Raw genomic sequence first — 23635 nt, forward strand, 5'->3', positions numbered from 1 at the left:
ATTTCCCGGATATTGCTTTTTTTTTTTGTACCACGATATTTTTTTGCAACGGAAATGTCGAAAAATTGCGCTTATCGCAAACAACAAGAAGCTATTTCTAACAAATAACCATTAAATCGACAGCCGGACGGTTAAGATTTCGGTTGTCGCGCGATTCACCATGAAGTCAGAACCGCCACGCTGATGTTGTATAAGACAAGCAAGGTTTCATCACTATAGATGTTCAACATAAAACAACGTTACTATAGAAGAGATTTTTGTCAATAACAAGAGTCATGTACATTGAATCAGAAGATTTCGCTTCATGTTAAATATATTTTGGTAACATTTTCATTTTTATTATCATCAAAATTTTCTGGGGGGGCCTGGATGATTCTGGAGGGGGCCAGGCCTCCCTGCCCCCCCCCTGTTCCTACGCCAATGAATATTCACTTCAAATTTTCTCAGAATCGACAATCTGTGATCGGCCCTTTTGAATTGTTATAGGAGATGTATAAAAAATAATCATAATTGATCTCAAAAAGTAAGCGGCTCAAAAAGATTGGCAGAGCAACATTCTACGCAGTGTGTGTTGTCCGTTTCCAAATTAAGCATCAATAGATGTCATAACTCTTTCAGGCTTACTACTCTATTAGGAGACGTAGGCCCTAGGAGTACAATCATTTCAATACCTTATTTGACTCGATAATCTAGCCAAAATAACAAACAACCCTTTCGGTTAGATCTTCTTCGGAAATTACGCATTCTCTTCCATCGATCCAAAACCACGAGTTTCTCATTACGAACGACCTTCAAAAAACACTCCGAGTATTAATCATATCACAAACAAAACATAATTCAACATACTTCCGCTTCCTTCCGTCTGTGTCACAACGGAAAGCATTAAACACATTAACCAGATTCTAGACAGGAGATAACCAATCACCCGTTCAAAGCTCAGCACGATGCATGCAGCCAGCCAGTTCATATGTGCGTGTGTGACTGCAAACTGGATTTCCTGTTGTCGTCATTCATCCACTTAAAGAACGCGACGTTTCGCAGTTCCGTGCCGGGTGGTGATGGGATGGCGCTGCAATTATGCACCTATTATGCACATCGTCGCTTGTCGTTCACTCAGAGGTCCACTTCTTCCAGATGAGAAGAATAGGGTAGGTAGTAGGGTGGTTCAAATTGAAAAAAAGTTTGAAAAATATATTTTTCATATTTTTAAATTTCATGACTCGATGTCTGAAGGCACCATCGACTCATGGAAATATTGAGTCATGGAACAGATATGCTTTGGGGAGCTGTTTGAGGGTAGCATTATAGTAATCATGATATTTTGTTTTTAGTATAGTTCTACAAATCGATATCTTTTCCTATCAATCAGACTGTTCAACTCTCCTTAGCAACTTTCAAATTTGACTTAAAGATAATAAGATTGTATGTATACAACAATACTATCGTATTTAGAACATTTTTGTAAATTTCACCATAGTTTTTTGCATATAAATCTTCATCGTCTTTTGGCCACCTTCAGATCACCAACAAAATGGTTGTCAATTTATCATAAACATTGTAAGAAAGTTACAGAAGAATGGATTTTCAAACCTTTTCGTTAATTTGAACCACCTTAATAAGGTAGCCTTCTGCCGCGACAAACAATATGACAAGTATGAGTACCCATCGCGACGCGGTGACCCAAAGAACCACTTGTGGCAACAGGAGAGCAAATAATAACGAAATATGTATACCTAAGGGTGACATTTTTACGAGTTGCAAAAGAGATGAATTGATACACGACAATGTATGCCGACCGACAGAGTGTTCCATATATAGAGCTGTGTCGAAGCTTATCCACTTCCCCGAGTCAGCGAGTCCATAATTCACGCTGACAGGTGAATGGCGTCGGAACAACCACCATCATCATCATCATCAACCATCGCCGTATGAATATCATTATTCACTCACGGTTGGTCAGGATTGTTTTAATAATGTCGTAATTGTTATGGTGGTGTTTGTAGTTCTGGTGCCAACGGAAGTAAGGACGTACCTAGGAACGGTTAAAAATGAACTCCGCAGGTTTATACTAGCGGGGATGTACGGTATACACGTTCTTTAACATTTTCTGCAAATCCTTCGAAATCATCCAGTAGTTCTAATGACGAGGTACTCGACAGAAACTTTTAGAGTTTTATACAGTGTGAGAGAGATTAGATTTGTGTTGGAACGATTTCAGGTGAAATTTTCGGAAAAATACTGATTTTTAAGGATTCTAAGTATATTTGTAAGGCAATTGTTTTTTTGAAAAATTCAAACATTACATTAATTATTGTAGCAAAGTAGTTGGTTTCAAATTTCAACCTCTGCCCACGTTTAGCTACGCCCATGAACGAAAGCACCCAGTTCGCTGAGAATACGGATCATTTTTCATACTTGACAGCAATTGTTTCACAGGGATTGTCTTGGCCAGATAGTGCAAAACTCAAACGTTTCAAATCAGTTTCGAGATCGAGAACCACTGCTCTAAGTGAATATCGGAATTCAATCAAGCGTGCTTCACACTTTGGAGTACATATCTCAATTATTGATCCGATTGAAACCTCGGACAAGCAGTAATTCGATCTTGCAGTTGACCTTTCCGAACGCGTGCGCGCAATCTGGGGATCTCCCAATCGTACACTCGATGTTTTCGTAAATGCGTACGGCTAATGATACGTTGATGGTTGCCAACAGTTGTGATAATTAATCGATCGGCTCGCGCACAGGTCCCTAGAAGGAAGTCTCACCTCTTTGGAATCGGATTCGGCATCATCATCAGCAGTAGCTACAGTAATTCGCCGGCGATTGACCTAGGCGATTTGCATCGTCAGCAGCATCAGTCGGTGGTCGTTGGATTGTAGCTTTCGAGCGCGGTGAACACTTCAAGATGACGACGAACTGCGGACACGGTTGTCCTCCAGTTTACCATATAGGGTGGGTCGTCAGTAAGAAACGGTCATTCTCCGGGTCAAGTTGAATGAACCACCACCACCACCACCATTACTCGAGGGATTGAACTATCTGCAAAGAGAGAACATAACGAGAAACGTTAGTCAGAATATGGAAAAGGTAAGCAAATTAACGAGCATTTAAAGAAGAGGAACAGACTGTGTCTTGACAAAAAGCAGCTTAAAATACTTAGACTTAAGCAATAGTTTAATCTGGGAATAATTTTTTTACCGGTAAATTGATGAAAATAAGTAATGACATATCGGAAACTAACAATATAAATAAATAAAATCAATTAAAATTAGCACTTAAAAATAAAAATTTTCCAAGTAAACATTAAAAATTAAAACTACGCAACTAAAAAATTTCCAATGAAAAATTTTGAAAGAAGCACTTTAAAATTTGAAATATGCTAAAAACAAAATTAAAAAAGTACTAAAAAAAACAAAAAGTTGCCAATAAAAACTGTAACAACGAATTGCTATTTATTAGGGTTTAGATACTTTTTTTAAATATTTGTTTGACAAAATTCTAATATTGTAGTGCTTATTTTCAGTTTCGGATTATCATATGTTTCAGATAAACTAGTGATGGTAATCGTTTTGTAAACGCACGATATAAGTTTTCCCATATGCAAAATCCGAGCAACTTCGGTAAGAACCTATTGAATTTTTTTTTTTCGGCTCTGAATTTATTGCTACATCCGATGGCATCGAATGAACGAATGGCATATTTCCCTGGTGGCTTTCACTGTGCTACTGGAACGCAATGCACGTGTTCGTTGTTGAAGGGGCGAACAGGGGGAAAAAACGCTGTTCAAGGACTTTCCGGTATATTTGCACATTTTGTGCATCTGAATTTGAAATCACTGCGCAATTTTAAATTAAGCTAGAAGTATCTCGAAGTTGATGAGTTCGTTTTGTAGGTTCATTTAGCAATAATGGATTGAAACAAGCGAAATTGCACTGAAAATTAGCAACGTTCAGATTGCTGAATCGGATACCGTTCACAGAAATATTCCAGCACGTCACAATTTTGAGCAACAGGTCGACAAAGTTGTATAAAACACTGGTTTCATTGATGTTTACATGAAATTTAAATTATTATTTATCTAATTTTCAATTTTTTTTTTCAACAGCTAATATCTGAAAAACTCGACGTGTTATGATATTTTTGAAAACGATAATAGATTCAGCAATCCCAAATTGAGTAAATAGCGGTATTATAGTGCTTGAGACAAAAAAGTGTGTTCCGCAGTGTTATTCATTGATTTCACCCACTAGTATGGAAAATTACCAACTTGTACTTGTTTGTTGTATGCTGATTTATGTGCTTATATTACTATTGAAGTCAATTGAAAAGAAGTTTTCAAAAGGTTCTTTTTGATGTTTAAGAAAAGTATTATATTCAGCTATATAAAAGAATCGGCGAATTTGGTATGGAGACTGCAAGTACACTGCCGTTATACGCATAACTGTCCCATGTTCCAAAATATGCAATCGAGAAAAACGCGTTTAAAGATTTTACCACATTTAGGCCTCGTATTGACCAGGTGTGTGGTAAATTAAATAAAATCCTTACAATAGCATAAAAAATAGTGTGTTCATTAGGGTCAAGAGATTGTATTATGGGAATAAAGTAAATTTAGCTACGAAATTCAAAGTGGGACTGTTATGCCTAGAAATACGAGGTTTTTGGTCAATTTCTACGCATTACAGTCCCACTGAAAGTAGTGACCAATTATGTGCTAAGCACACTGCTGTAGATGACCTTTCTTACGTATATATTGTACCAAATGTAGAGGACGTATAACCTCAGGACTATGTTAAGGCATCTAATGAAGGCTCAAGTGACATGTGCCAAACGGAGCAACGTGTGGGGAAATGAAGAAATACGATTTTATAGTATGGGATGGAAAGCAAAGTTTTCTGTATGTGTGATAATGAGAAAATGTATGAGTTAGTGATAGAAAGAGTGGATGTGTAAGTTAGAGTTTCTTCTTCTTCTTTCTGGCATTACGTCCCCACTGGGACAGAGCCTGCTTCTCAGCTTAGTGTTCTATGAGCACTTCCACAGTTATTAACTGCGAGCTTACTATGCCAATGAGCATTTTTGCATGTGTATATCGTGTGGCAGGTACAAAGATACTCTATGCCCTAGGAAGTCGAGAAAATTTGCCAGTCAAAAATGGTCAATGTTGATGTTTCAGCATTTTGGCACAGAAAGTTTGTCGAATATCATTAAAAACTCAAAAGCTTTTTGTTTGTAATCGCTGAACCGTCAATCGTTCAAAGGAACGATATTGGTATAGAAGATTTTCTCATCCAAGTCGATTAACACCCTTCTGCGAAAATCGATTGCTTACGTCATTCTTATGTCTAAATGTCTAAGAAAGAAGGATTTTCGGTTCACTGCACTTCAATTGTTGAACCGTATTGAATCCGATTCATTAGATTAGACTTAAGCAATAGTGTAGTGTAGTGTAGCTCACTCAATTAGAATGGAAATACTCAATGTAATGGCATTCAGCAAGATATGCAACAATTACAAATGATTGTACATATGTACAGCCCACAAAAATGCCGATCAGCAACTCCCTCTTCAGCCCAGACTAAAAGTTGTACAATCAAAAGTTCTAAAAGTACTCGTAACAAAGTTTTGCGAGAAATTATCGTATAAATCGTTATAAAAAAAACTGATTTTTCAGTGTTATTTATTTAAAAAAATAAAATCATAACTTACCAACCATAAGGAGATAGAAATTTGGGTTATTCGGTAAAGTTGCTCCAAATCAGTTGTTCTAATACATTGTAGAACATTGTATACGCCAAAATGCGTCAAGAAAAAAGTTTATATTCTGATCTCGTAAACCAAGCGTGCAACCCTAATTTCACATCACTGAAAAAAATGTCTGAAAAATATGGAATGCCGAAAACACTATATATCTAAAATTGACGGTTAAGACGCTATCATTTTTGTCTTCCTAGATATGGTTTTGGGACCAACTCAGAGACCACTCAGAGAGATAGCAAATTCAGCAAAGTTGTTCAGTAGCACAAAGACTAATATTATTTGAGCCAAAACTTTCAAGATTTTGCCACCAGGCGGTGCCAGTGATCATGGAATTTTTATTTTGCGGATAGTTTAGTAGCCTGACCACTTACAAAGATGGCGTCTTCGGCAAAGTTGTTCAGTAGCACAAGGGCAAACATTAATTGAGCCAAGAGATTCGATATTTTGCCACCAGACGGCGCTAGTAAGCATACAAGTTTTGATTTGCGGATAGCTCAGTAGCCTGACTACTGTTATCTCAACGATCTAATTACAGCTGTAGCAAACAGATTCACGTGATGTGTTGCAGATCATGAATACTACACTGTAACAATATTTCAGAGAGCGATATGTGAGAGATATTTTCAATTTTCTCAAAATCCAATCCCTGTACTGTATCGTCTGCAAGGAAGTCATAATTACAGTAAATATTACCTGTGTTATGGATTAGCTGAGTTCTGTCAAGTAATAGAATCGAAATCCATGCAAAATTTCACAACTCCTACGAATCTGGTTTTCGATTACACAAATTGTTCGAGTATCAGCGATCGCCAACCGCATTGATGATCCCCTCGGTGAGCGATTCATGTTTCATTGGATATCAAGAGAAAATATTACACCCAAGAACGAGAACATCGCTGCCGTTATACGCATAATTGTCCCATGTTCCAAAAAATGCAATCGAGAAAAACGCGTTTGAAGATTTTAACACATTTAGGCCTCGTATTGACCAGGTGTATGGTAAATTGAATTGAAATCTTCACTATAGTATACAGAATAGCGTGTTTATTAGAGTCAAGAGTTTGTATTATGGGAATAAAGTAAATTTAGCTACGAAATTCAAAGTGGGACTGTTATGCCTAGAAATACGGGGTTTTTGGTGAATTTCTACGCATAACAGTCCCACTGAGAGTAGTGACCAATTATGTGCTAAACATACTGCTGTGGATGACCGTTCTTACGTATAGATTGTACCGAATGTAGAGGACGTATATCCTCAAGACTATGTTAAGGCACCTAATGAAGGCTCAAGTGACATGTGCCATACGGAGCCACGTGTGGAGAAGTGAAAAAAAAAACGATTTTATAGTTTCCAAATTTGGGAGGGAAAGCTAAGTTTTCTGTATGTGTGATAGTGAGAAAGTGTATGAGTTAGTGAAAGAAAGAGTGGATGAGTAAGTAAGAGAGTTTATAAGATGTAATAAATTCCTAAATCGACTCTTCCAGCTACAGGCTTGACAGAAACTCATGTGCGAATTCAAGGTTAATCTGCCGAGTAAATATTTAACTCAAAATTCACGACACAAATCTTCACAAGATTTGACATTTCTTTGGACTTTGTTTGCAATACATATCATGATATTTTTGATACATCGCAAATTAAGTTTTAGAACCACCAACATATTTGCAACTTGCACCGAAGAGCCAACTATGCGGAATAACCCAGTATGTGGCCAGGTCATCCTATTCTTCTTTTGACTTGACTTTGACTTCGTCTTGACTTCATCAAGTTTGATATTTCGCAAGATAGGTCTCAAGATCGCCAATATAATGGCTACTTCCTCTGGGGAACAGGGTATCCAAAACAACCTGGCATGTTATCAAGTCATCCAGGAACCTTTAAATTACACTTCTTTAGCCTTGATTTGTGAATTTATGAAGTTTGATGTTGCCAGCTAGGTTTCAGAACCGACAGTTTAGAGGCCATTTCCCCCAGGAAACCGGGAATTCAGAACAATCCGACATGTGGTCAAGTCATTCAAATACATTTGAACCACCTGTAGACCTAATTTGCAAATTCATGAAAATTGATATGTCGCAAGCCAGGTTTCAGATTCGCCAATATAATGGCCACTTCCACCAGTGAACCGGTATTCGGACCAACTAAGCATATGGCCAAGTCATCCAAAAATGGTCGAACTATTTTTATTTGGACTTGGTTTGCTAAATTATGAAGTTGATTTGTCGCAAGCCATGGAAATTAAAGTAATTACTGATTCTTCAAGTGGGATTATTTCAGTATTCCTCGTGATGAATCCAAAATTACGGTGAATTTCTAATCGATGACGGCGGTTCAAAAAAATTGAAAAAAATTGTGATTGACCCTGAAAATTCAACTGAAATTCATTGTAAAACCGATGGGAAATAATATTACAGTAAATAATACCTCGATATAACGTAACTCGATTTTTATTTTCGTTACGTTATATCGATGTTACGTTATATCGAAGCAAAATATTTTTTTTCTGAATTTCGTTCATCATGTATTGTTTGGTGAGAAAATGGGTCTTATATTGATATTATTGAAATAGCAGGCATTTTCAGTTTATCTCACATATTTTTTTAAATATTTTTCAGTATGTAATTTTTTTTATATTTTTCTTTTTGTTTTATTTTTTACTTTTACCTTTTTAATGCAGTAATCCCTAATGAAATGTATTCAGGAAAAAAACTATGAAGGAATCCTTTAACACTCGGAGAAACTATAGAAGAAATTCATAAATGAGATCTTTCAGAAATCTTTAAAATGTTAATGTTGAGCAATACATGAACATTTCTAGCAAGCAGTTATGGAATTTCAAGAATTTTGTTATGAGGAACTCGTGGTAGAACTCCTAAAGCAAATCTTTTTGTAATTTTAGAATGAACGTCCCAAGAATTTTTTGAAAAATGTTTTTTTAGAATTCATGAAGAAATCACTAGAAAACTATCAAAAACAAGAACTATCTTCGAATAATTTTTCATTCAAAAGTTTCTGAACGAATACATTGTGGAATTTTCGATAGTATTTTAGGAGAAATTTCTGGGGGATCTCAGGAGGAGGATGCTCAGTTTTTGAAATCCGTGAATATGTTTTTGTAATAAAAAACATCCATAAAAAATTTCTAGACTTATAGTCTTCAAGAATTACTTGAAGAACCCAATGAAAAAGAATCATTGGAATCTTTCTTAAGAAATTCGTGATGGAATCAATGAAAGATTTCATTTCACATAGAATCCTTGAAGAACCTAAAGTAGTATATAGAATGGTTTCTGCATAAATATTTGTAAAAAGTTCTGCAGAAAATCATAATTAAATTGGTGGAGAAATGCTAATAAAATTGTTCTTCAGGTTTTTGGACGAATACCTGTACGGTTTTTTAAATAATTTGTAGAGCATTCCAAGAATTAGAACTGGATTGTCCTTTAAAGTGGCCGCTGCAAGAATTCATGAAAAAATGCTGAAATAATTTATAAATTTCTAGACTCCGGAAAAATATAAGGTACCATATGTGGAATCGTTTGAAGAATTCATAGTTGAATCCACTTTGTATCCTGGAGAAATAACACATGAATATCAGGAGGGTTAACTTGTGGAATTTCTGGAATATCCCTGTCGGAATTATTTTAAGAATAGGTTTTAAGTTTTATACATGAATACCAGGACAGTTTGAGATAAGCCCATGGAGCAATTATTGGTGGAATATCTGGAGGCATCTTCAGAATCCGTCGAGAAATTTCGATATCGATATATGACTGTATTCAGTGATAGTAAATGCTTGAATTGCTCTGATTTACTATTGGTAGGTGTTTGAATCTTGAAAAATGTTTATAGCAGTTCATAAACCATGTTTTTAATAAAAATTGTAAAAATAAATGGGGTCAAAAAAAAGTTACGTTATATCGAGGTAAAAATTACGTTATAAAGAGGTTACGTTATATCGAGGTTACGTTATATCGAGGTATTACTGTATTAAATTGAACATTTCAATCAAATTTGACGTCAGACTCGAATGAATGACGAATGCATCCCGATAATTCTTCTTTCTGGCGTTACGTCCCAACTGGGACAAAGCCTGCTTCTCAGATTAGTGTTCTTATGAGCACTTCCACAGTTATTAACTGAGAGCTTTCTTTGCCGATTGACCATTTTTGCATGTGTATATCGTGTGGCAGGTACGAAGATACTCTATGCCCTGGGAATCGAGAAAATTTCCTTTACGAAAAGATCCTCGACCAGCGGGATTCGAACCCACGACCCTCAGCATGGTCATGCTGAATAGCTGCGCGTTTACCGCTACGGCTATCTGGGCCCCTGGGCATCCCGATAATACAAACACATAAAACGGGTTGTGTTGCACATGGGATGTAAAGTCAACGTAAGAAGAATGTGTTCCACATGGGATGTAAAGTCAACGTAACGATTTTCACAAACACCAGCTAATTCAAAACTCACAACTGAATATTTTGTTCAAGATTAGCGCAGCGAATTGTATAGTGTGACAGTTATGCGTAGAAATACAGTAGTGGGACAGTTATGCGTGGAAATTCAACAATGGGACAAATTGTAACATGGGACAATTATGCGTATAACGGCAGTACAGTCGCCTCTCCACATCTCGATATCGAAGGGGCCATCGAGATAGGGAGACATAGAACATATTTTTAATGAATACTAGATTTAAAACCGATCCGTTGTTAGAAAAATAGGAATAATAATAAACAAGCAGACGTCATTTCACGCTCCTCAATCTTGTTTAATCACGAAAGTCTGGTCTAGTATCCTTTGATAAAGTGATTATCGACATACGGAGAGAAAATCGAGAACGAAAAATCAACAAAACCACATCGAGATATGGAGATATCGAGAAATGGAGAGCAAATTTATATGCAGAATGAAGGGACCGAGGAAATCATCGACATAAGGAGAGATATCGAGATGTAGAACATCGAGATGTGGAGAGTCGACTGTATATGGAAAAACTCGATTACATCTACATTTATTTAATCATCTAATTCTTACCAAAACATGTCCTATATGAAAGTCTAAGTATTTTTTTGTATGCTCGATGGATTACAAAGCCTCTTATCGTGATTTTGATGAGTTTCTCAAGTTATTCTTATGAAATCGTTGGTGAAGCGCACTCTTCTCGAAAGTCTAAGTTAATTTATTGCTATATACTTATTGATCTGCAAATATCATCATTTTTTAATTGCTGTTGTTATCTTCAAAAGGGTTTTGACAAGACCTTCGATGGATCCCGGGCGAGATTATAGAAATACATCGGTGACTTGAACAGTCAACTTCACAGGGAAGTTCGCCGACTGTGTCAGTGTGCTAAGCATGCTATTCCGATGTCCAGTCAAGGTCTTCCTGTACACTGGAATTTACAGTGTTAATTTATTGTCAGTTATTTTAACTTTTAGACCAAGTTGTTAAGAAATCTTTGTAACAGAAGACATACGGTCATATTCGACACGCAACAATTCAACAGCTCTGAAGTGCCATAAAATATTGATGCTCATTTTTCTCACCGAAACCGTGAAATCTGTCCAAATCTAAATCGGTCGCTTCTCTTGGGGTCCATCCTTAATCCATTATTCAGTGCACACGTACACGCAACCGTTTCGCTGCTGCCCAGTGGAACTCTTTCCTTTCGTTCATCGTGTAACATCGTTTTCCACAACATATAGCATGCAATGGGTCTGGTTGCGGCAAAAGGCAAAGACAACCGAGTGAAAGTGGGAAGCTGATTGCGAAATCCTTTCTCATCCATAATCGCCGCCTCCTCCCACACGTTGAAGTACATTCGGCTATCAACGAAAACCATACCAGACAGCTTGGTGAAATGGTCGATAAAGTAAATGGCATCTCCTTGAAGTGTAGCCGGAGAAAGAAGGTGAGATTCTGGAATGATTTCTGAATAAGAGGCAAGTCGATTCAGGTGAAGGTCATCAGTCTTTTTCAATTTTCTACGGTGTTGATTAAATCCAATTCTGAACACTTGTAGTGTTTGAATCTTATTAAGCTTTGAAAGAGAATTCAGCATAACACCTCGGTCATCCGAAAATCGCGATTATCCTTCGTCTCTGTTCTCTGCTTTGGTCACACCAGTGCAATGTCGTGCCGCATAAAAGCGAAAGCGGCCGCAGCCGAATTCAATCTGTTCCAAACACTGAACGGCTCACCTCAGCATACAATTAGTGACCTCGATACCCGGTGAACGGCAACGATGACGACTACGCCAACGACAGGGTTGGTAGCGAAGCACTTTAAAGTGACTTTGTCACTTTTTGAAGATGGTCATTATAGAGTATTTTTTTGAAGGCTGTCACTTTTTCTGGCAAAGAGATGCTATTTTTTAACTATTTTCAACAACAATTGCGAAAGAATCGGCTTTTTTCATCGCAACAAAATTGGCTGAAGGTATTCCTTTTGAAAAAGCCAGTTTCATAGAGTTCCCACGTAACCTTTTTTAAGTTTTTAAAGAGTTTCTCTCTTCTTTCACTCTCTTCCAATTATAGCAAAGCAATACCAAAGTTTACAAGTTTTTCACTATAGATCGAAAGACAATGTCCTTGGTAAGCGTTCCATACAAAAACCACTACCGAAGAGGTTAATATGGCTCGCAGTTATTGATTGAAGAGAAAGTTAACAAAAAGAGCCTCTCAATGTTTGACAGGCCCTTTTGAAAAGTTACGCGAGAGTTCCCCAAAACTGGGAACAGGCCTGGTGTAGTAGTTAGAACACATGACTCTCACACCGAGGAACAGGGATCGAATCCCATCCCAGAGATATTAATTTTCTTATTTGAAGGTGCTAGTGATTGCTTCCTGAGAGTAGTGTGCTGTCTTTTGATTACACTGCGGAACAGGTTTTTGTCTCAAGCACCAAAATACCGCTAATCACTCAATTAAGGGTTGTTGAATCCATTGCCGTCTCCAGAAATATCATAGCACGTCTAGTTTTTGAGATATTGGCTGTTGAAAATGCAAAAAATGACTATTTTAGCCAACTTGCATGCAAGTTTGCCAGCTTGTATGGCAATTTATTTGCTTAATTTGCCATAGAATTCAAACTTCATCTTTATAACAATACTTATCGGCAAACTTTATAATACTTTCGATGCGGAAAAAATATTTTTTGATGGTTTTAAAAAGTATTGTATATTCCCATATAAGAGAAACGAAAAATTTTATATGGAGACAGAAAACATGTCGAAAAAAACCGTTCAATTTAAATTTAATCACGCAGTTTCAACCAAATTTATTCCAAAATGAAAGTTTAAGTGAAAAATAGCATGCTCAGTGGATTTGATCACAAAAATTTACAATTAATTATACTTTAAATTTCATATAAACATCAATAAAATCAATGTTTTATACAACTTGGGCGACCTGTAGCTAAAAATTGTGACGTGCTGGAACATTTCTGAAAATGGCATCAGATTCAGCAACCTCAAATCTACTCGAGACACATATTTTGATCCTTGAGACACGCAAAAATGTCATTTTTGTTACGCAGTGTTATATTACATGCTCTCATGGAGCGAGCGACGGAAGCAAGATCAATCGTGACCGGTTCGCGTCGTGCGAGTATGAAAAAATATTCGTGTTCAGTCGAAGATAAATTACTAACTGGTGAGCTCGTTTCATGCTTATTATAACACATTTTCATCGTACAGTTAACTCTCCCTTACTCGATGTTCTGTATCTCGATATTTCCCCTAACTCGATGGAATGCGCAGTCCCTTCAATCTAGCATACTTTGATCCCTCTGTAAGTCGATATCTCTCTAACTCGATGTTCCCTAACTCGATGCGATCTGTTTCAGTTTCCTATGCAAGTTTACCTCTCTAACTCGATATTTCCATGAAAATTTTCAAATATTCTTCAAATGTTAATAAATTTCATAAATTTAATAATTATGATTATAGTGATAGTAAAATGAAGGTTGACAAGTCATTTCAGGGTGATAAAAAAATTGAATTTTTGAAAACTATGCAAAAAGTGTCACTTTGCTAAATGTTCTTAAAATTTACTATTTTCACATTTAATTAACTATTTTGAATGTTCTTTGTCGAAATAATCAAAATTTCAAAAATTTAAAAATTTGTGTTCTTTATCTCGATATCTCCCTAACTCGTTGGTCCCTTCAATATCGAGTTAGGGAGATATGACTGTAGTAACATTAAGTCAATGTAATTTTCAAACAAACTATAAATGGTTCGTCGCTAAACATGTCGATAAAACTTCTTAGGGATGATACACAAATTATTTCACGCTAAATTTCCTTTTTTAACCCAATTCGCCCCTCCGTTTCGATATTAATAATTGGTGATCTGGTTTTAAAGATGTTCCTTGGAGGATCGACATTCTCCATATATAATGCCTTTAAAGGCCAATTTGGTTTTCGTCAATTTATAAAAAAAAGACTATATATACCAATTAACCAGATAACACTTTAATTCGCCCTTCGTGCTAATATAGGGCTATTATAGAGCTGACAAGCTCTACATTAGCCTATAACAGCCCTATAAGCCCGAAAAGGCGAATTAGCGGGCTATTGGTTACTTGTGTACAATATAAAATCTGAAAAAATAACATAAAAATCGGTTAATTTTTTTTTTTTTTTTTGAAGATATCTGAAAATTACGATATGATTTTTGTGAAATTTTCAAGATCTTCATTTGGCATGCCAGAAACCAAAATTCTTATTACTCAAAGACGGCTGCACCAAATTGTTTCATTTTTTCACAACGTATTCGCATTAATGTAAATGAGCGAAGAGTGGATATCGAATACGATAAAACTGAATACGATAAAAAATCTGTAGCCTGAGAATTTTTTTTGGATTATGGCTACGCGTCGATCCCCCAAGGAATTTTGGAATATTTCCGGATCCAGATAGACAATGATCGATATCAACACAGATGCAAAAATTAGAAAAGTTTTTTTTTGATACCTTGTGAAAATATTGAGAAACAAAAAAGTAATCACGATTTGAATATTTTTTGTGTGGTAAAAAATGAAGCTGCTAGTAGAAAGATTAAGTGCAAAACCTGTTTGAAGGCTAAAAAAATTGCATGATTTGTGAATTCTGTTCAACTCTGTTTGAAATTTCAGATTTTCTGTTTTACAATAAAAAAAACTTAATATCCAATCAGTTCATTGTAAGGTGAAGAACTACTTGGACACTTCCATGATTCACTTACATGTCTTGTTTTTTTTTCAGCCAAATTGTCTGAAACTTTATAAAATAAGCTTATTCTGGCCAAATATGAACTCAGTAACTTTAAACAATAAACAAGTGAATCAAGTGCTAAGAATAGGATCAAGAAGATTCTTCAACAACTTCAAACACATCCCCATCAAACACTACTTCAGTGCCTACCTGTATCTCCACCAGCAACCATGTACTGTGCGTTTTAGTAGAATTAAGGGTCAGGCCTATCTTCATTGCCTCCTCCATCAGAGCTACGAAGGCCACCTGCACTAAATGATTCCAACGAGGTCGATATCGTCCGCAAAGCCGTAAGCACTATTATACGTCGTATCAAACTTAAAATGTTCTATCACGACGGATGTTCGAACTTAACTACAATATACACTCATTTTCCGAGTATCATTTTATGAAAGCTGTTATGGTTCGTTCACTTGTACACCAAACATGCATAAAACTACTGTATTTCGATAAATAACTTCAGTTCAATTATCCACTTTACACTTTTTCACCGAAACGGCATGGACGGAGACGACCGAGCGGAATCTGATTAGCGATCGACAGAACCACGTCCCATTACGATTACTAATACTCAATATGTTGGATCATATGGCTGGAAGGAGATTCTCTATTTCCCGCGGGTTTCGCGTAAGTGTTTCTACTTACGGGTCTGCCACCCCCTTTTTGGCCCTTTATACAGCGATATGTTGAATGCAGATTGGTAATAAAATTTGACCTTACTGTTGAGTGGAGCCGCATGCAGAGCAAGACTCAAGCAAGGATTGGTGGCTACCTACATACCGTTTTGATTCATATTACGGACAGCTTCAAATTCCGGACACTCTAATTTGTATGGGAAATATTTCACGCGAAATGTTTCAATTTTTGCTGTTCAAAAGTTCTCAATTTCAAAGCTCGTTTTAGTAAACTTTTTCCATAAATATCTTTGAAAATTTATAATTCCCAACTACCTTGAATGTCTTTTTGGTGGTTTAACAATTTCAATTGATGAATTGACTGTTCCATTGATGGTTATCATGAGCTGTCCGGAATTCGATTCAAAGTGTCCAGAATATGAGGCAAAAGTGAGGAAGCGTCCGGAATAAGAATCATGAAAAGGCCACACATTTGGATTTATTTAGGCCACACATTTGGATTTATATAGTTGCGGAAGCGTATTCTTCACCCACCGTTCGAAAGTAAAGGGCTTCTGACGTTCGATAGCGCTAAGGAATCATACAGTATGATTTATTTTGTATGCTCTATGCTGGGTTATCCCTGAGTCCTTAAGTGTCCGTAATATGAATCAAAACGGTACATACATACATACAATCCATATATTTTATCATCCTGAAGGAAGAAGAAATTTTAGTAAAACATTTTATTGTAACATTGAAGTGTTGTATTTCGACCACTCACTAAATCACAGTGACCCGTTAGTTGTGAGACGAATCAAAACTGATTGCTACAGAAATGAAAATGGATACGACGAATATAGGTAACGGAAAGTGGTAATTTCATTGCATTATTTTCAGTCAAAAATCAAAATTTCATTGCACCATGCAAAAGTCGTCTTGGGAAAAAAGGTTGGGCATCGGTTTGCATCAGTGTCGTTCTCTGCAATACTGCAAAATTGCAGGTTCTCCCTGATCAAAGCCTCATACGATGGATATTAGCGCATGCCGTTCCTCTGCACACTCTTGGGTGTAGGATTTCCAATTTTCCGGGAAACGGGAAATAAAATTGTTATTACTCGGAAATTCTCTAGATTTCAAAAAAAAATCTCAAAAAGTGAAATTAGTCGCACTCCATATAATTTTTTTTTACTAGTTAATCTTTATGGTTCTCTCGTATTTTGTGAGTAGCTTATGTATTTTTCTCCAAAAAAATTGGTTGGCTTTTTAACGTCATGCGTGAAAAAAAAAGTTGGAAAAATTAAGCAAAAGACCAAAATGCTTGGCAAAGCACAAATTATATTTTCCGACATTGAATCAATTTTATCAGGTACTGGAATAAGAGCCAGTGTCTCCGGACGGATTGTGACTGTTGCATTGAACAGAATCCATAAACAATTTTATTAGCCTACTATATTCGCCAAATCACGTTGCAGCCTAATCCGTTTCGACAGAAAACCATGGTCCGACATAATCTTCCACATACATTCTTCTCAAAGTCAATAAACAGATTAATTATACAAGATCATTCGCATGGTAAATATCTGATCCGTTGTCGAGTGGCCCTTAAGCAAACCGGTCTGATATTCGTTGACGACTTTTTTGGCACCACTTTTCTCAACCAGCCCTGCAACGACGACGACCAAGCATTCGAAATCGTGTCAATCGGCGTATGTTGCTGGTCTCGGTGCGCCAGGGGGCGATGCATCCTCGTAGCAGCGAAAAGCATCAGGCCTCGCCACAACATTGATGAAAGTCACCGGGGCAATAAATAACGTAAAAAATGCTACACAGAGACCGCGCAAGAAAGTGGATTAAATTTCAATTGGCAGCGGTCTCCCTTTCGTTTGGCGCGATTCACAGTGTGAAAAAGCCGTGCCAGAAAATGTATCGAGATGTGACATGGGGACGTGATTCAGCGCGAACTCGATTTCTTTTATGTCTTGTCGTCTTAGGGAAATCTCTCGACAACGCATCGATGACCGTCTCTTGTCACATGTGGCGTTCATAAATCAATGCATTTTGTATGCTGCCCTCGTGAGAGAGATCAGCTGCTTTGTGCATTTTGTTGGGTGGGTCAAAGCGATGATCTATGTTATGTATGTTGCTGTGAAAATTGGACTTTCGGTCATGCTTCTGAATAGGCTTAGTTAGGCCTAGACTGATGGCACTTCTACTAATGTTCGTTTGGAATCTTTATAATCCAGCCGACAAGAACAAATATAGATGCAAACTAGAGAGTGTAGACACGGAAAATATAGGTAAATCAAATGGTGAAATAGATAATAACGGGGGCCTTCCTTAGGTGCACAGATAGTCGTAGCGGTAAACGCGCAGCTTTTCAGCAAGACGGGTCTTGGGTTCAAATCCCACCGGTCAAGAATCTTTTCGGGTTGAAAATTTTCTGGACTTCCCAGGGCTTTGAATATCTTCGTACTTGCCGCAGATACGAATGCAAACATTATTAATTGACAAAGAAAGTTCTCTGGTAATAACTGTGGAAGTTCTCATTCAACACTATGCGGAGAAGCAGGCTCTTTCCCAGTGAGGACGTAATGCCAAAAAAAAAGAAGGTAATAACAATCGGGACATAGAAGCAAAACGCGTACATATGTGTGGTGAACGTGGACTACCAAGCAAGGGAATCACAAGATAGATTGCTTCTAAACACGCAAAAGTGGGAATATAATGCATCTTATATTTAGTGCGCAGTTGGATGTGAAGGGTAAATGTGACTTGATTTATTTCTCGGACGACTGCTAATGTGTGATCGATGAAAGTCGATCATTTGCAGTGTAAATAGTTGTCATCTGCAGCGGAACCATTCAGTTTACATATTTCTAAGTAGATATTAGGATCGGTTTACCGATAGCCGATCAGCTAAAAAAAACTGCCACACATCACTCTCCACCGACGTGAATTCTTCCGAAAGCTGTGCACTTGGCGAAAAAGGACCACGTGATTATTGAGCTGATATCGAATTCAGGTTAACATCTGCGTCCATGAGTCCTCGCATGGCGTAGGGGTAACGCGCCCTAACTAGAGATCAGGGAGTCGTGAGTTCGATTCTCACTGAGAAGACGTGTAACTTTTTCGCAAAACTTCACATCAATTTGTTCATTTAATCCAATTGCAAAGTATATGTAATGTTTAGCTTTTCGGTAGTTGTTAAACTTCCACTCGGCTGGTTAGCCGTAAATCACGATTCATAATTAAAAACAAGTAATTTTAACAATTGTTTATGAATTAATTCACCTATCATGCAAAATAGGACTTGAACTTTAGTATGAGACATAATTTGATTACAATTCCACGATTTCATATCGATGCAAACGATTTTTTTAAACTCTTGCAGGCTCCATATAATATTCGCCGAATCTTCTATATGGCCAGATATAATACCAAATCATAAAACAAAACTTTTCCGTAGCGTATTATCGAAATAATGAAGAATCCAAAGGCCTACTTTTTCCACTAACATAAACAGTATTGAAAAGTGCTACTTTGCAGCACTGTTTCATAACGGTGTTGAAAAATAGTACTTTTCAGTTTTGTTTTGAAATTGTATTGCTCTGGAATTCTCGAGTCAGGTCATTCGAGCGGTTCCGGATGAAAAAATAATGGATGCGCCTATAAATAATTAGAGTATAAAGACAATTTTCGTAGTTGCATAAAATTGTGTATGCAACTCGTTGCAAAACTCGATTGTTTCAGCACTCGTCGTATTGTTCGACACGTACTAAATAAATCTTCATTTTACCACTTGTGGCATAAATAACTATTTTAACCACGAAAGTACTACCAGGCTTTATTCTGCTCATCTTGATCTGATAGATGGAGCGACCTCGTACGCTCACAACAATTATGAACCAGCATTCGATGTTGGTTGAATAATCCGTGGCTGAGAGAGCGGAGAGAAACGTTGGCTCTATCCAAACGCACATCTTCCATTTGACAACTCTAGCTTACTGCGAGGCTCTGCAAACACATCATCATTGCTTTTGGGATGAACTCTCGCGTAACAATTCTAAAGGGCCAATAATCAAATTGTAAACAAATCGGGTTTTGATACCATTCGATAGCATCTCCCAACACCCACAAACTGTGCAAACATTGTCAACATAATCATAAATCTTACCGTTATAAACTCGGTTTTCAAAACGGCCAATAACCGCTTTTTTCCAAATCATTCATTGGCCCCCGCTCGAAAAGGCCAATGATTGGTTCTCGCTCCATCAAGAGGGCCTACAATCGGAAAATTTCGCAAACTGTCATTGGCCTTAGCATGGTGAGAGGCCAATGACTCTCTCTTGCTCATTCATTGAAAACCGAAAAGGCCTAGCCTTGGGCCAAGCACGCTAATAAAATTCTATTTTGGCCAATAAAAAAGGCCCATACCTTGATGAAAATCGAAAATAGGCCAAGCATTCAAACTCATCATTTTTTCCACATTTTTATCAGTATTCAGAATAAAATCGATTATTAGCGTGTAGTAATAGTAAATCGTCACTCAACTAGCAAGAAATCACATTGATTGATTTGAATTCTGAAAAATAGGAATTGAAAATGTGGTGAATAATATTCAAATCGAATTTTCTCAGAGTCAATGATCTGAGGATTGGCCCTTTTGAATTGTTACGCGAGAACTGAGGTTGGTTTCTCCGAAAACGCGAGAGCATGATTTCGCTTTCCTCTTTGCCCTTTTGGGCAAAGAGCTACAAAGAGACAACGCAGAGCTGCCTGGAAATGCTCTTCCCCGAACTGAGCAATGAGAAAACATGCTCTCCCCCTAACTGAGAAAGGGAGAAAATAATCTCTTTCTCTTTTAAGCACTGAGGTTGTCAAAACAAACTCTTCACCACTGTGGGAATGAAAATAACCAAAAACCCAAACGTGTAAACTCTTCATCCCGCAGAGCTCGTACGCTCAGTTTGTCTGTGGGTAAAATTGCTTCTCTTTTGTAGTTAATCATTACAAGGGGGAGAAAGAGGCTAAGTCAAGAGCAAGGAAGAAGCCTGAGTACTACAGACTTCGTTAATACACCTTAGAACCTAAAAACTTTTTTTAGTAATTTAACCACATAAATCTGCACACAAGCTGCTAAACTTGCATGCAATCATCTACTAATATCTCAAAAACCTGACACGCTTCGACATTTTTAAAAACGGCAATAAATTCAGTGTTTTCTTCTTCTTCTTTCTGGCGTAACGTCCCCATTGGGACAGAGCCTGCATCTCAGCTTAGTGTTCTAATGAGCACTTCCACAGTTATTAACTGGGAGCTTACTATGCCAATGACCATTTTTGCATGCGTATATCGTGTGGCAGGTACGATGATACTTTATGCCCTGGGAAGTCGAGAAAATTTCCAACCCGAAAAGATCCTCGACCGGTGGGATTCGAACCCACGACCCTCAGCTTGGTCTTGCTGAATAGCTGCGCGTTTACCGCTACGGCTATCTGGGCCCCAATTCAGTGTTCTCAAATTAAGTAAATGGCGGGTTTTTGGTGCTTAAGACATAAACTTGTTCTGAGTTCTGTTTGATCTTTCGACCTTGACACTTGCTCCTACGGGGGCGAGCGACGGAGGCAGGATCAAACATGTCGCGCGTCGGTCTAGTAAGTAAAAAAGTGGCGTGATCGGTTAGTTCGGTTAGAGTAAGTGAAAAGTGCCGCGATCGGTTAGTTCTGTTTGATCTTTCGACCTTGACGCTTGCTCCTACGGGGGCGAGCGACGAAGGCAGGATCAAACATGTCGCGCGTCGGTTTAGTAAGTGAAAAAATGGCGTGATCGGTTAGTTCTGTTTGATCTTTCGACCTTGACGCTTGCTCCTACGGGGGCGAGCGACGAGGGCAGGATCAAACATGTCGCGCGTCAGTCTAGTAAGTGAAAAAGTGGTGTGATCGGTTAGTTCGGTTAGAGTAAGTGAAAAGTGCCGCGATCGGTTAGTTCTGTTTGATCTTTCGACCTTGACGCTTGCTCCTACGGGGGCGAGCGACGAAGGCAGGATCAAACATGTCGCGCGTCGGTCTAGTAAGTGAAAAAGTGGCGTGATCAGTTAGAGTAAATGAAAAGTGCCACGATCGGTTAGTTCTGTCTGATCTTTCGTCCTTGACGCTTGCTCCTACGGGGGCCAACGACGAGGGCAGGATCAAACATGTCGCGCGTCGGTCTAGTAAGTGAAAAAGTGGCGTGATCGGTTAGTTCTTTTTGATCCTTTGACCTTGACGCTTGCTGCTGGGCAGTGCGTCAAGAAAGCCAAGTTTTTTTTTCCTTTTCGGGTCGCGCGCCTATTTTTTTCTGAGTGCTTTTATATAGCCGAGCAAACGAGTGAGGCTGAGAGTGGATTGTGGCTGCATAGTGAAGGATAAAGGATCAATTGGTGAGCTCGTTTCATGCTACTATTTCTAATCTATAAAATATGTATGACTGCACATTTAATCGTTACAATTGTGGGACGTAAATATGAATTTTCAACAAACTATGAATTGTTCGTCACTGTGAGTGTCGACACAAACTCTGATTCATGAATTATTTATGTTTCACATTTTTTTTTATTATCAGAACACCCCTTTTTACCTTTATTTTTGTAATTAAAAAAAAAAACTTTGAATGGTTCGACACTACAAGTGTAGACTTGCGAAAAGTTCACTTTATTCAACAAACTTTGGATGGTTCGCCACTGTAAGTGTCGGCATAAGAATAAGAGTGTTCTATGATGTTCCAACCAATCAAGTTTTTTGTTTCTTTTCAAATAAGTAAAATATAATAACACATGCTTTCGTCCTGACAGCTGTAGGAATGTTACATTTAGGTATTTGTTCAACAATCTTTGAATGGTTCGTCACCTTAAGTGTCGGCATAATTTTCCTCTACATAGAAATTGTTCATATCAAATGAAAATATTATATTTACAAATAAGCATGTATATATCTCACAAATCACTATTTATCATGGTCTAATCGCTTATCAAAATGAATCCTGCGACCCAACGATCCTTCCCATTAACAAACATCCCTCTCAGTAACCTTTGTGGAGATGCAGAGGCAAACACGGTCTCCAAATAGCAAAGGTTACACACTAACATTCCTTCCCCCAATCCCACCTGACTGCAAGGACGTGGCCGGCGCCGTTATTGACCCTGTATAAATAGAGGCACTGAATTATGCACATTGAAGAAGATTATGGCCAATCCCAGCCAAACTTCTAGTTGATTCTTTGTGCATTTTCACTGACTTCGGTCAATCACGGAATAGCAACCATTGATATGTGTAGTCAGTCTAAGCTAAGCTAAGCTAAGCTAAGCTTAAGACATAAACTTGTTCTACTGTGTTATTTGACTGAAAGGTTTAACGGATGCAAGAATTCAACCGGGAACACAAAAACGCATTTTGCTAAAAATGAAAGATGCTAGTGGTTCGTATTGTACCTTATAATTCCACGCTAATTGCTTATCTTTTGACAGATACTCGTATTTCGGATACCACTTGAAGTGTTCTTCAGTGTCAGTTACTCGCATCTACAGTGGACGTTGTATCCGACTCGAAGAACCATGAATGTAATAATTAAAAGCTTTGTTCTGAACTCAATTTCCAACTTTTCTTTGTAACAAAATGAAATGAATCTATGACAAAAGGTCGTTAGACAAAACGTCGGAAGAACAGAAGAACGAAAGACAAAAGGTTGGAAGGATAAAAGGTCAAAAGAAAACGACAACCAAATATTGTTAATTTAGTTTTGTTGCATACATTCGATAGACTTGTTACATAGCGTAAAAAATGCGTGTCTCAGAGATCTAATTATACAGCCATTCCATGAAAAACCGATCTAGTGGGTCTCCGAATTCCGTGAAAATTTGCTATGTTGTTCCTTATCCGAAATAAGGATACACGTATTTTTGGATTTTTTGATTAGGGTGACCAGAAAAATCGCGATTTTGCAAAATTTGTATTTTTAA

The 23635-nt window shown here is 37.6% G+C and overlaps 1 protein-coding gene across 3 annotated transcripts in view; it reads right to left on the bottom strand.

Annotated features, from left to right (window-relative positions):
- LOC5566279 overlaps window positions 1-23635 on the bottom strand; it is a 223639-nt gene that overhangs the window by 73146 nt on the left and 126858 nt on the right. For all 3 annotated transcript variants that reach the window (XM_021840864.1, XM_021840863.1, XM_021840862.1), the window contains exon 3: window positions 2769-3042. The gene's annotated coding sequence lies outside the window, so the exon portion shown is untranslated. The remainder of the gene's footprint in view (window positions 1-2768; window positions 3043-23635) is intronic.

Source organism: Aedes aegypti, chromosome 2, assembly GCF_002204515.2.
Source record: "Aedes aegypti strain LVP_AGWG chromosome 2, AaegL5.0 Primary Assembly, whole genome shotgun sequence".
Classification (NCBI taxonomy): domain Eukaryota; kingdom Metazoa; phylum Arthropoda; class Insecta; order Diptera; family Culicidae; genus Aedes; species Aedes aegypti.